Source organism: Saccopteryx leptura, chromosome 2, assembly GCF_036850995.1.
Source record: "Saccopteryx leptura isolate mSacLep1 chromosome 2, mSacLep1_pri_phased_curated, whole genome shotgun sequence".
Lineage (NCBI taxonomy): Eukaryota > Metazoa > Chordata > Mammalia > Chiroptera > Emballonuridae > Saccopteryx > Saccopteryx leptura.
This window is the reverse complement of record NC_089504.1, coordinates 346958295-346969741: the sequence shown is the minus strand read 5'-3', so window position 1 is coordinate 346969741 and position 11447 is coordinate 346958295. Positions and strand designations below refer to the sequence as shown.

Genomic DNA, 11447 nt, shown 5'->3' with positions numbered 1-11447 from the left:
AGCTTCTCCCTCCTTCTCTCTCTGTCTCTCCTCTCTCTCTCTCTGTCTCTCCCTCTCCTCTCTAAAATGAATAAATAAAAATTTTTTTAAAAAATTAAAAAAAAGTGGGTTCCCCAAGTGTTACAGTTGGAAGTCCAATAGATTGGATACATGGCCATGTAAATAAAAAAATCAAGGACTAGACACTGAGACATCCCCTTGTGTCCCACAACTGGAAGAATTAGTAGTTGAACTTTAAGTAGTTTTCTGCTTCTTGGCAGATAGCCGTTCAAATACATCTCGTACCCCAGCTGCCTTTTGTTTAAAGAACTTCGTGTTCTGGGCACTCTCTTGACCCCATGCTGAGTCAATGGAGGTGGTGTCCTGAACCACAAGGTGGGTGTATTTGGTACGACCAGAGCGCCCAAAGTTCTTGACCTGCATGACTTTGGGAAGGATGGTTTTGTTGAAATGATCCTCCAGGGAAGGTGCACTGAAATCTCCCTTGTATACTTCTTCATCCTCATCCATGAAGAAGGCACCCTGGTGATAATACTTCTGTAAGAACTTGTGTTTGCCCTAAACAGCTTTGTTGGTAATAACTTGGCCATTCGCCCGAAGCTCAGCTCGCCTCTCTTCCTCGGTTAGGTTTCTCATACGTTCGATTTCTGCCTTCTCCTTCTCTGTCCCTCTTGATTCTCTTTAGCTCCGGAACTTTCCATGCCTCATTTTCCCCCTCACCATTTTCATCGTCAGTATTCAGTGCAGCAGTGCAGCCAGGGGCCGCTTGTTTCCCTCCAGCTCTGTCTTGGTCTCTACAGTCCTGAGTGTGGGCTTGCGCCTCTCCTCAGCCAAGATCACAGCTTCACGATCTTGAACTGTTACTCGATCCTTCTTTCGAATGAAGACTGGCTTGAGACGAGGCTCCATCTCAAATTTTTTTTTTTTTTTTTTTTTTTTTTTGTATTTTTCTGAAGCTGGAAACGGGGAGAGACAGTCAGACAGACTCCCGCATGCGCCCGACGGGGATCCACCCGGCATGCCCACCAGGGGGCGATGCTCTGCCCACCAGGGGGCGATGCTCTGCCCCTCTGGGGCGTCGCTCTGTTGTGACCAGAGCCACTCTAGCGCCTGGGGCAGAGGCCAAGGAGCCATCCCCAGCGCCCGGGCCATCTTTGCTCCAATGGAGCCTCGGCTGCGGGAGGGGAAGAGAGAGACAGAGAGGAAGGAGAGGGGGAGGGGTGGAGAAGCAGATGGGCGCCTCTCCTGTGTGCCCTGGCCAGGAATCGAACCCAGGACTTCCGCACGCCAGTCCGACGCTCTACCACTGAGCCAACCGGCCAGGGCTCCATCTCATCTTCACTGCCTGTGTACTCTTTTTTTTTTTTTTTAACAGAGGCAGAGACAGACAGGAACGGAGAGAGATGAGAAGCATCAATCATCAGTTTCTCATTGCACGTTGCGACTTCTTAGTTGTTCATTGATTGCTTTCTCATATGTGCCTTGACCGTGGGCCTTCAGCAGACCGAGTAACCCCCTGCTGGAGCCAGCGACCTTGGGTCCAAGCTGGTGAGCTCTTTGCTCAAGCCAGATGAGCCCGTGCTCAAGCTGGTGAGCTTGGGGGTCTCGAAACCTGGGTCCTTCCGCATCCCAGTCCGACGCTCTATCCACTGCGCCACCACCTGGTCAGGCTGCCTGTGTACTCTTCATACTCGGACTCTGATTCTGACTCCTCCCCAGACCGTCCTTCATCTTCCACGTCCATGACTTCCATCTCTTCATTTTTTCTCTCCCGTGCTCGCTGACACATGCCACGCCGCCGCTCTATTTCCTCATCATCGATTTCTTCCTCTTCTTCTTCACTGCTGTCTTCTCGTTCCACGCGCCAAGCATCTCCTTCTACTTCGGAGTCACTTTCTCCTATCACTTCAGGCTCCACTATTTCCGATGTCGAGCCGATCTCTCTTCCACATCTGCACTAACACGGTTCTGCAAACGCCGGAGCCGAGGGTCGCTAGGAATCCTCCTCCTGTTCCTCAGGCTCTGCTTCTTGTTCTTTGGCTTTCTTAATGAACTGATGAAATTCTTCATCCTCCTCAGCTAAGGACTCCATAGGGGCACAGTCTGGCCTCTTTCCAGATACATAACGTTTTACCATCACTTTTTCCATCGAAATCTCACCTTTCTCATTGCGAACAGGGACAGCACCGGCCGTGGACTGAATGGGCGGTTGTTTCATGAGTGCGCTTGGGACCGACATGTTCATGGCCGCGGCGGTACTCCCGAAACTTCACTGATTCCAATAGTAAACAGCTACAATGTCGAAGAACAGAAAATCCTCTTCTGGTCCTAGAGGTACTAGACGCTGCAGCGCGACTGACAGAAACACCCAATGAGAGGTCTTTATTCCTCAAATATTTATCGCAGTTTACCATGTGTGAGACTCTGGAGACAGAATGATGAACAAGGCCCTTTCCTTCTGGTGGTCAGAGAGGGAGACGGGCAGTACACAAAATCAACAAGTATTAAACAAAAGATTAAGATAATTTCAGCCTGACCTGTGGTGGCGCAGTGGATAAAGCGTCGACCTGGAAATGCTGAGGCCGCCGGTTCAAAACCCTGGGCTTGCCTGGTCAAGGCACATATGGGAGTTGATGCTTCCAGCACCTTCCCCCTTCTCTCTCTGTCTCTCCCTTTCCTCTCTAAAGATGAATAAAAAATAAAAAAAACTGACATTAAAAAAAAAAAGATAATTTCATTGCTAATGTAAGAGCACATTGGTATGATCACTATGTAGGATAATTTAGCACTATTAGACTATGAATTATACATAACTCTTTTTTTTTTTTTTTTTTTTACAGAGACAGAGAGAGAGTCTATCTCAGAGAGAGGGACAGATAGGGACAGACAGACTGGATCAGAGAGAGATGAGAAGCATCAATCATCAGTTTTTCGTTGCGACACCTTAGTTGTTCATTGATTGCTTTCTCATATGTGCCTTGACCGTGGGGCTACAGCAGACTGAGTAACCCCTTGCTCAAGCCAGCGACCTTGGGTCCAAGCCGGTGAGCTTTGCTCAAACCAGATGAGCCTGCGCTCAAGCCGGCAACCTCGGGGTCTCGAACCTGGGTCCTCAGCATCCCAGTCTGACGCTCTAGTGAGCCACTGAGCCACTGCCTGGTCAGGCAATTATACATAACTCTTTTTTTTTTTTTTTTTTTTTTTAATATTTTCTTTTCTTTTTTTTTTTTAATTTTTATTTTATTTATTCATTTTAGAGAGGAGAGAGAGGGGGAGAGAGAGAGAGAGAGAGGAGAGAGATAGGGGGAGGAGGTGGAAGCATCAACTCCCATATGTGCCTTGACCAGGCAAGCCCAGGGTTTCGAACCGGCGACCTCAGCATTTCCAGGTCAACGCTTTATCCACTGCGCCACCACAGGTCAGGCTATACATAACTCTTAATCCAGCAATTTGCACAACCCTTCTAACCAGCAATTTCTCTCCTAGGTATACCTACACAAGTACAAAATGGTCTAAGTACAAAGCTATTCATGGCAACAATGTTTGCTATTTTCAATAGAAAAAGAAAAGGAAACAACTAAATGTACATTGATAGGGAATGAATTACATTAATTGAGAAAAATCCATACAATTACAATGGAATGCTGAACAGAAATTAATAGGAATGGGAGGATTTATAATGTACTGACATGGGAAAACCTTCATGTTCTTGGTAAGTGTGAAAAGCAAGATGTAAACAGTGTGTATGTGTGTGTATGTGTCTATACATGTTACTTCATGTGAAAAAAATAAGAGTGTATAGCCCTGGCCGGGTAGCTCTGTTGGTTAGAGCATTATCCGGATACACCAAAGTTGTGGGTTCATTCCCTGGTCAGGGCACATACAAGAATCAACCAATGAATGCATAAATAAATAGAAAGGCAAATTGAAGTTTCTTTTGTGGTAAGGTGCCAGAGAGCTGTAAAACTTAGTATTGGCAACGCCATTTTATTTTATTTTATTTTTTTGTATTTTTCTGAAGCTGGAAATGGGGAGGCAGTCAGACTCCTGCATGTGCCTGACTGGGATCCACCCGCACGGCATGCCCACCAGGAGGCGATGCTCTGCCCCTCTGGGGCGTCACTCTGTTGCAACCAGAGCCATTCTAGCGCCTGAGGCAGAGGCCATGGAGCCATCCTCAGCGCCCGGGCCAACTTTGCTCCAATGGAGCCTTGGCTGCGGGAGGGGAAGAGAGAGACAGAGAGGAAGGAGAGGGGGAGGGGTGGAGAAGCAGATGGGCGCTTCTCCTGTGTGCCCTGGCCGGGAGTCAAACCCGGGACTCCTGCACACCAGTCCAACGCTCTACCACTGAGCAAACCGGCCAGGGCCGGCAACGCCATTTTAAAGAGGAAAAGTCAGGCTTTCTGCCCTGTCCTTTCTTTGGAAAATAGAGGGAGAAGGATATGGAAATCTCCTAACTTACAAGGACAACTGGGTCATTTGGTTTTAAGTTCTCTAAAATGATTAAGGGTATCTGAAGAACTCCCTTTCGCTTTCAATAAGAGACAAAATTTGGCCCTGGCTGGTTGGCTCAGTGGTAGAGCGTCAGCCTGGCGTGCAGGAGTCCCGGGTTCGATTCCTGGCCAGGGCACACAGGAGAAGCGCCCATCTGCTTCTCCACCCCTCCCCCTCTCCTTCCTCTCTGTCTCTCTCTTCCCCTCCCGCAGCCGAGGCTCCACTGGAGCAAAGATGGCCCGGGTGCTGGGGATGGCTCCTCGGCCTCTGCCCCAGGTGCTAGAGTGGCTCTGGTCGCAACAGAGCGACCCCCGGAGGGGCAGAGCATCGCCCCCTGGTGGGCAGAGCATCGTCCCCTGGTGGGCATGCCCAGTGGATCCCGGTCGGGCGCATGCGGGAGTCTGACTGACTGTCTCTCCCCGTTTCCGGAGAAAAACAAAACAAAACAAAACAAAAAAACAAAACTCCAAGCTTGCCGGGTCAAGGAACAAACAAGAAGCAGCTACTATGAGTTGATGCTTCCCACTCCTATCCCCCCTTCTCTCCCTCTCTAAAACCAATAAATAAAATCTTTAAAAAATATATAATGGGTGTATATTATGTTTGTTATTTTAGAGAATAAATCTAGAAAGATACATAAGAAAGTGGAAATAGTTGCATTTGGGAAAAGGAAAACTGTGTGTCTACGAAGTGAGAGACGTTTTATTTTTGTACCGTTAAAATTCTGTACCACCTGGCCCTGACCTGTGATGGCGCAGTGGATAAAGCATCGACCTGGAATGCTGAGGTCACTGGTTCGAAACCCTGGGCTTGCCTGGTCAAGGCACATATGGGAGTTGATGCTTCCTTCTCCTCCTCTCCCCTTCTCTCTCTCTCTTCTCTCTGAAATGAATAAATAAATAAAAAATTAAAATTCTGTACCATCTGTCTATATCACCAATTAAAAATAAAGAAAAATGTTAAAAGAACAATTTCATATAGTGAAGTGTTGAGTTATATGTAATTGGATAATGTAGTAGAGAGGTACAGAGCAGAAGAAGGGAATGAGGAAGGAGGGAGAGGCTACCCTGGGCGGTCAGAGAAAGTCTTTTTGAAAAAGAAAGTAACATTTGAGCAGAAACCTGCAAGACCAGAAGAAACCGGCTTTGCTAATACCTCAGGGCAGATTGTTCTAGGCTGAGAGAGCAGCCAGTGCAAATGCCCTCAGGCAGAAACAAGTTTGGCATTTTTGAAAAACAAAAAAGAAGGTCAAGGTGAAAGGTTTAGGCCAAAGGAAGCAATTGGGAGGTGTTTTAGCAGTGGAGGGAATTAAACGACCTGATTTTTATTTAAAACATTCACTTTGGCTGTGGTGGGGAAGGAGGGGCTGGGGGGACATTGAAAGCAGCAGCAGCAGGAGATCAAAGGCCAGCGCCTCCACCTGTGGGCAAAGGATAGCAGCTTAGACCAGATGGTGGTGGGGTGGGGAAGGTGCAGACAAATTGGAAGAGGAATTGACAAAATCTTATAGAATGATTGGCCCCTGCCTGACCAGGCAATGGCGCAGTGGATAGAGCGTCGAACTGGGACACAGAGGACCCAGGTTCGAGGCCCCGAGGTCGCCAGCTTGAGTGTGGGCTCATCTGGTTTGAGCAAGGCTCACTAACTTGAGCCCAAGGTCACTGGTTTGAGCAAGGGGTCACTCAGGCTGCTGTAGCCACCCCCCATCATGGCACATATGAGAAAGCAATGAACAACTAAGGAGCCGCAACAAAGAATTGATGTTTCTCATATCTCCGTTTCTGTCTGTCTGTCCCTATCTGTCCCTCTCTCTGACTCTCTCTCTGCCACACACACACACCCAGACACACACAAAACAAAACAAAACAAAACAAAACAAAACAAAACAAAAAACAGTGTGGGGTTGGTGAATGACATCACTTGAAACTAGAACAGCTCCACCAGACCAGGTCTTACGATTGCATTGAGAAGCTTCTTAGTGTCAGGGCCAAGGAAACTTTCCCCTTACCCTTTTAGTTCTTCTGGCTGGTCAAATAATTTAAAAGACAGCAGGTTAACAAGAGAAATTCAGGCCTGACCTGTGGTGGCACAGAGGATAAAGCGTCTGGAACACTGAGGTCACTGGTTTGAAACCCTGGGCTTGCCCTGTCGAGGCACATATGAGAGTTGATGCTTCTTGCTCCTCCCGCCTTCTCTGTCTCTCTGCTCTCTAGAATAAATAAAATAAAATCTTAAAAAGAAGCCCTTGGGCCTGACCAGGCGGTGGCGCAATGGATAAAGCGTCGGACTGGGATGCAGAGGACGCAGGTTCAAGACCCCGAGGTTGCCAGCTTGAGCGCAGGCTCATCTGGTTTGAGCAAAAAGCCCACCAGCTTGAACCCAAAGTTGCTGGCTCCAGCAAGGGGTTACTCGGTCTGCTGAAGGCCCGCGGTCAAGGCACATATGAGAAAGCAACCAATGAACAACTAAGGTGTTGCAACGCGCAATGAAAAACTAATGATTGATGTTTCTCATCTCTCTCCATTCCTGTCTGTCTGTCATTCCTGTCTGTCTGTCCCTGTCTATCCCTCTCTGACTCACTCTCTGTCTCTGTAAAGAAAAAAAAAAAGAAAAAAAAAGCCCTTGGTTTGCCTACTCTTTCTCTAAAAATGAATAAATAAAATCTAAAAAAAAAAAATAAAAAGAAAATAAATTTTTTAAAATTAATTAATTTATTTATTTACTCATTTTAGAGAGGAGAGAGAGAGAGAAAGGGGGGAGGAGCAGGAAGCTTCAACTCCCATATGTGCCTTGACCAGACAAGTGCAGGGTTTTGAACTGGTGACCTCGGTGTTCCAGGTCGACTCTTTATCCACTGCACCACCACAGGTCAGGCTGAGAAAATAAAATTTTTATATATGCTCAGAGGTAATTCACAGAAGCATGAAAATTCTAAAGACGATAGGCAAAATTATGTATAAATGTTATTTTGGACTGAGGAGGGCATGGTAAGCACAGACAAAAAGAAGCAAATATTTGGTAAACAAAATCTTTTTATTGATATAAAATTTTATTTATTTATTTATTTTTAGAGAGAGAGAGAAACATCGACCTAGTGTCCTATTCATTTACACATTCATTGGTTGATTGTTGTTTTTCTAAGTTTTATTTATTGATATTTGAGAGAGAGAGAGAAACATTGATTTGTTGTTCTACTCACTTATGCATTCATTGTTGATTACTGTTTTTCTAAGTTTTATTTATTGATATTTGAGAGAGAGAGAGAAACATTGATTTGTTGTTCTACTCACTTATGCATTCATTGGTTGATTCTTGCATGTGCCCTGACTGGGGATCAAACCCACAACCTCGATGCATGGGGACAATGCTCCAAGTAACTGAGTGACCTGGCCAGGGCTTGGTAAACAAATTCTTGCAGGGCCACCTAGAAACAATGGGGTGCAGAGGGCAATCTAGTGAACCGATTTTTGCTTGGATCCTCTCTGACACCCTTAATTCATATGTATTTTATATTAAAGTGATTATGCTAAGGTTCCCTTCCTGAAGCAGGATTTTCTTTCTGAAGCTCTTTAGCCAGGAGAGGGGGAGGTTATAAAAACAAAAACAAAACTCTTCCAGAGTTTGTTGGGCTTTAACTGTTTACAGCTCGAAATAATCTGCATGCCAGAGTGGCACTTTCTGGGGAGACTCGTTCCCAACCCCCATACTAGGCTCCTCTTCCTGAAACCCAAAGCCAGAGAGGCAAGCAAGTCTTCCTTCATAACCCCACTGGTCTGTGTTGACGCATAAGGGGGATGAGCTGGGGTCCTGAAGGGCCAAATGGAACACAAGGAGGAAGCAGTGCTCGTGAAAACAAAGAACTGGAAATTGGGCAGAGGGATGGCTCAATAGGGCTTTCAAGGGATAAGCATGGAGTTTTGAAAGGAGTCATTGCCCCCCACTCCAAATCCTAAACGCTGTGACCGGGAACCATTCAATCCAACTCTGCTTATTTCAGCCAGCAAAGTGAAGCCTTATACAAGGCCACACAGTCCAGCGACTCTCTTAGGAAAGACCTCCGCACAGGTTAAGTGGCCGGCACAGGACATAGGAACACAAACCTTGACAGCCTGGATGCACGGGCCAGGATGGAAGCACATGTCTGTGCATTAAAACCAGGTGGGCTGAGAGTATAGGAGTGCTTTCTGTCTTGGCAAAGCAGCCTCGGAAGAGAGAAGGACCTAGGGATGGCAGGGAGAGGGGCCGGGGAGGGTGATCAGCATGCCCCTCTTTAAACCTAGCAACTGGGACTGAACCTGGCCCATGGGCCCAAAGAGCGACCCTCCAGTGGTTAGATTGCAAATAATCTTTTTTTTTAAGATTCTACTTATTGATTTTATTTTATTTTTAATTTATTGATTTTAGAGAGAAGAGAAAGAGAAAGAAAGAGAGAAAGGCAAGGGTAGCAGGGAGGGGGGAGGAGTGGGAAGCATCAACTCATAGTTGCTTCCTGCATGTTTTGACTGGTCAGGCCAGGGGTTTCGAACTGGCAACCTCAGTGTTCCAGGTTGATGCTTTATCCACTCTGCCACCACAGGTCAGGCAGATCACAAGTACGGTATTCTTAAAAGGCCACCTTTAGGAAGTACAGATTTTCTTATCACAATGTTCCAAATTATTCTGTGGCTCCAGGGAGTCCTGGTGCCTACTCTCGAGGACTCCTTCCAAGTAACGAATTCATACAAACACTTCCTCAGCAATCCATGCCCCAGACTCAAGGCCCTTTGGGGTAGGCCTCACTTTGTGGCCTAGACCTTGGACTGTGGACTGTCTCCTCCCTTTTCTGTTTGTTTTCAGTCCTCCTCTGACCCAGGCTGGCTGGTGAGGTAGGCAGAAGGAGGAGACTCTGGTGCGGACACACACACACACACCATACACACACACCACACACACCACACACACCACACACACATACACACACACACACACCCCTCCTGTGCCCCCCAGTCTCAGTGAGTGGGTGCTGGTCAATGATTGATTGGCATTTCACAAGCCACTGATTTCAGACCCCGGTTTATGAACACTTGGAGGTCACTTTCCCTAAGTCAGAGCCCCTTCTTGCCTCCCAAGTGCCAGTGGTCACCTCTCCTTCCCAAAGGCCGGGCACCTGTCACCCAAACACCTCTCGTGCATCGTCCTCTGCCCCTTGGTTGGCTTCCCTCCGTGCTGCAGTCGCCCCTCTCCTCTGTAGCTGTCTCCCTCCCTCCAGTGTAGCAGGGTCGCCCCTCTCTGTAGCTGTCTCCCTCCCTCCAGTGTCGCAGGGTCCGCACTGGAACCTGCTGGCAAACTCTCGGGCTCCTCCAGCAACCATGTTGGTCTCCCAGCCCCCCCCCCCCCCCCCCGTGCTCTCCCCCCTCAGCCTTTGTCCCACAGACATCCTCTTTCCTCCGCTCTCCTGCCAGGCAGTGGAGGGGAGAAGCGAATCAGAAGCGCCCACCCTTGCCCCCCTTCCTCTCCTCTTGTCAAACACCAGACAAGCCTTTTTCCCTTCCTTCCCAGCTCTGAATGGGCTTATTCTCTCTGGGAGCCTCGGCCCTTCTCGAGCCTCCTCCTGGGGGTGTGAGTTCTGACCTCCGCTCCTCCCCCATCCCACTCCAGCCCGCTGGCTCCGCCCCATCTTGGCAGCCCGTTGGGGCAGACTATTGTCTTCAGTTCGAGTTTTCTTCTGGGATCTGGGATGCAGAGAGGTGGGCTTGGCTTGGCTTGGTTTGGCTTGGATTGGGTTGGCTTGGGTTGGCTTGGGTTGGCTTGGGTTGGCTTGGCAGGGCAGGAGGGGGGTGGGACCTGTAGTTAGCTACAGGATTTCTGGAGGACCCTCTTTTGGCTCCCTTGCAGAGGCCTGAGGTGAAGGTGGGTTCATGGTACTCTTAATTTGGGGCTCTGGAGTGGAATGGATGAAGGCAAAGCTTCCTGCCTCAGTTCCCATTATCTGGGAACCTCAGGTTGCCTCTTCTGCAAAACAAAGATAACACCCGCTTCCTCAGTGAGTTGAGGAGTGTGGTTCTAGGACAGAGTGGCACAGCATGGGGGATCCAGTAAAGGATGGTGCCACAGCAGCTGTCCTGGCCAAACCAACCCTTCTAACTCCATGTCAGGGGAGGGTGGGCCTAGAAGAGAAGGGGCATCGCTGACCCAGACCCTAACACCCTGATGGTCTCTTGAAGGCCTAATGCACACATATCCATGCATAAGCCCTCCTGTGTGTGACTAGCAAGTGACTTCTGGAGGCAGATAAACTGTCTCGTCACCCTGAAGGGCTGAGAGGCACTTTGACCAGGTCTTGGGCTGTGTGATGGGGTGAAGGTAAAGGGATGATTTTGCTGGATGTTTGACTTTTTCCTCATTAGCCCTGAGAGGATCCTGGGTAAATTGGTTAACTGGTTTGAGCCTCTATTTCCTTGACCCTCACCCTCTCTCTTAACTTGCACCCTAGAGAAAATAGAGGTGTTGATACCCATCCTGAAAGGCAGCTGTGTCCCTAGACACAATAGTATTTCTTGAACATTTGTGACTATCATCCAAAGAATAAATCCATTGGACTTCATGGTCAAGACACATATGCCATTACCCACATTCACCCTTGCAACATGTGATGTTCATGAATCTTTTACATTCTATTAAACAAACAAACAAGCAAACAAACAGTAAACTTGTCTTGATTATGTTAATTGGATTCATGACTGATCCTTGAGGTATCACTTGTTAGAGCTGGAAACATGTGTCAAATCTTGTATTCAAAACTTTGTATTTCTTTTCCTAGAGAGTCTCCCAAATTTCATAAGGTTTGGGCTCCACAAAACCTGGATCTGCAGCAGTATAACTAACCCTGAGACCATTTATTGAGCAACTACTATGTGCTAAGTAAGTACTGTGCTGAGTGCTTCAGTAGGCATCATCTCCTTTAACCCCTACCA

General features: G+C 47.7%; 1 pseudogene; it reads right to left on the bottom strand.

Annotated features, from left to right (window-relative positions):
* Positions 1–234: 234 nt before the first annotated feature.
* LOC136392238 (microfibrillar-associated protein 1-like) lies at positions 235–2262 on the bottom strand (annotated as a pseudogene).
* Between the last annotated feature and the right edge of the window lie 9185 nt (positions 2263–11447).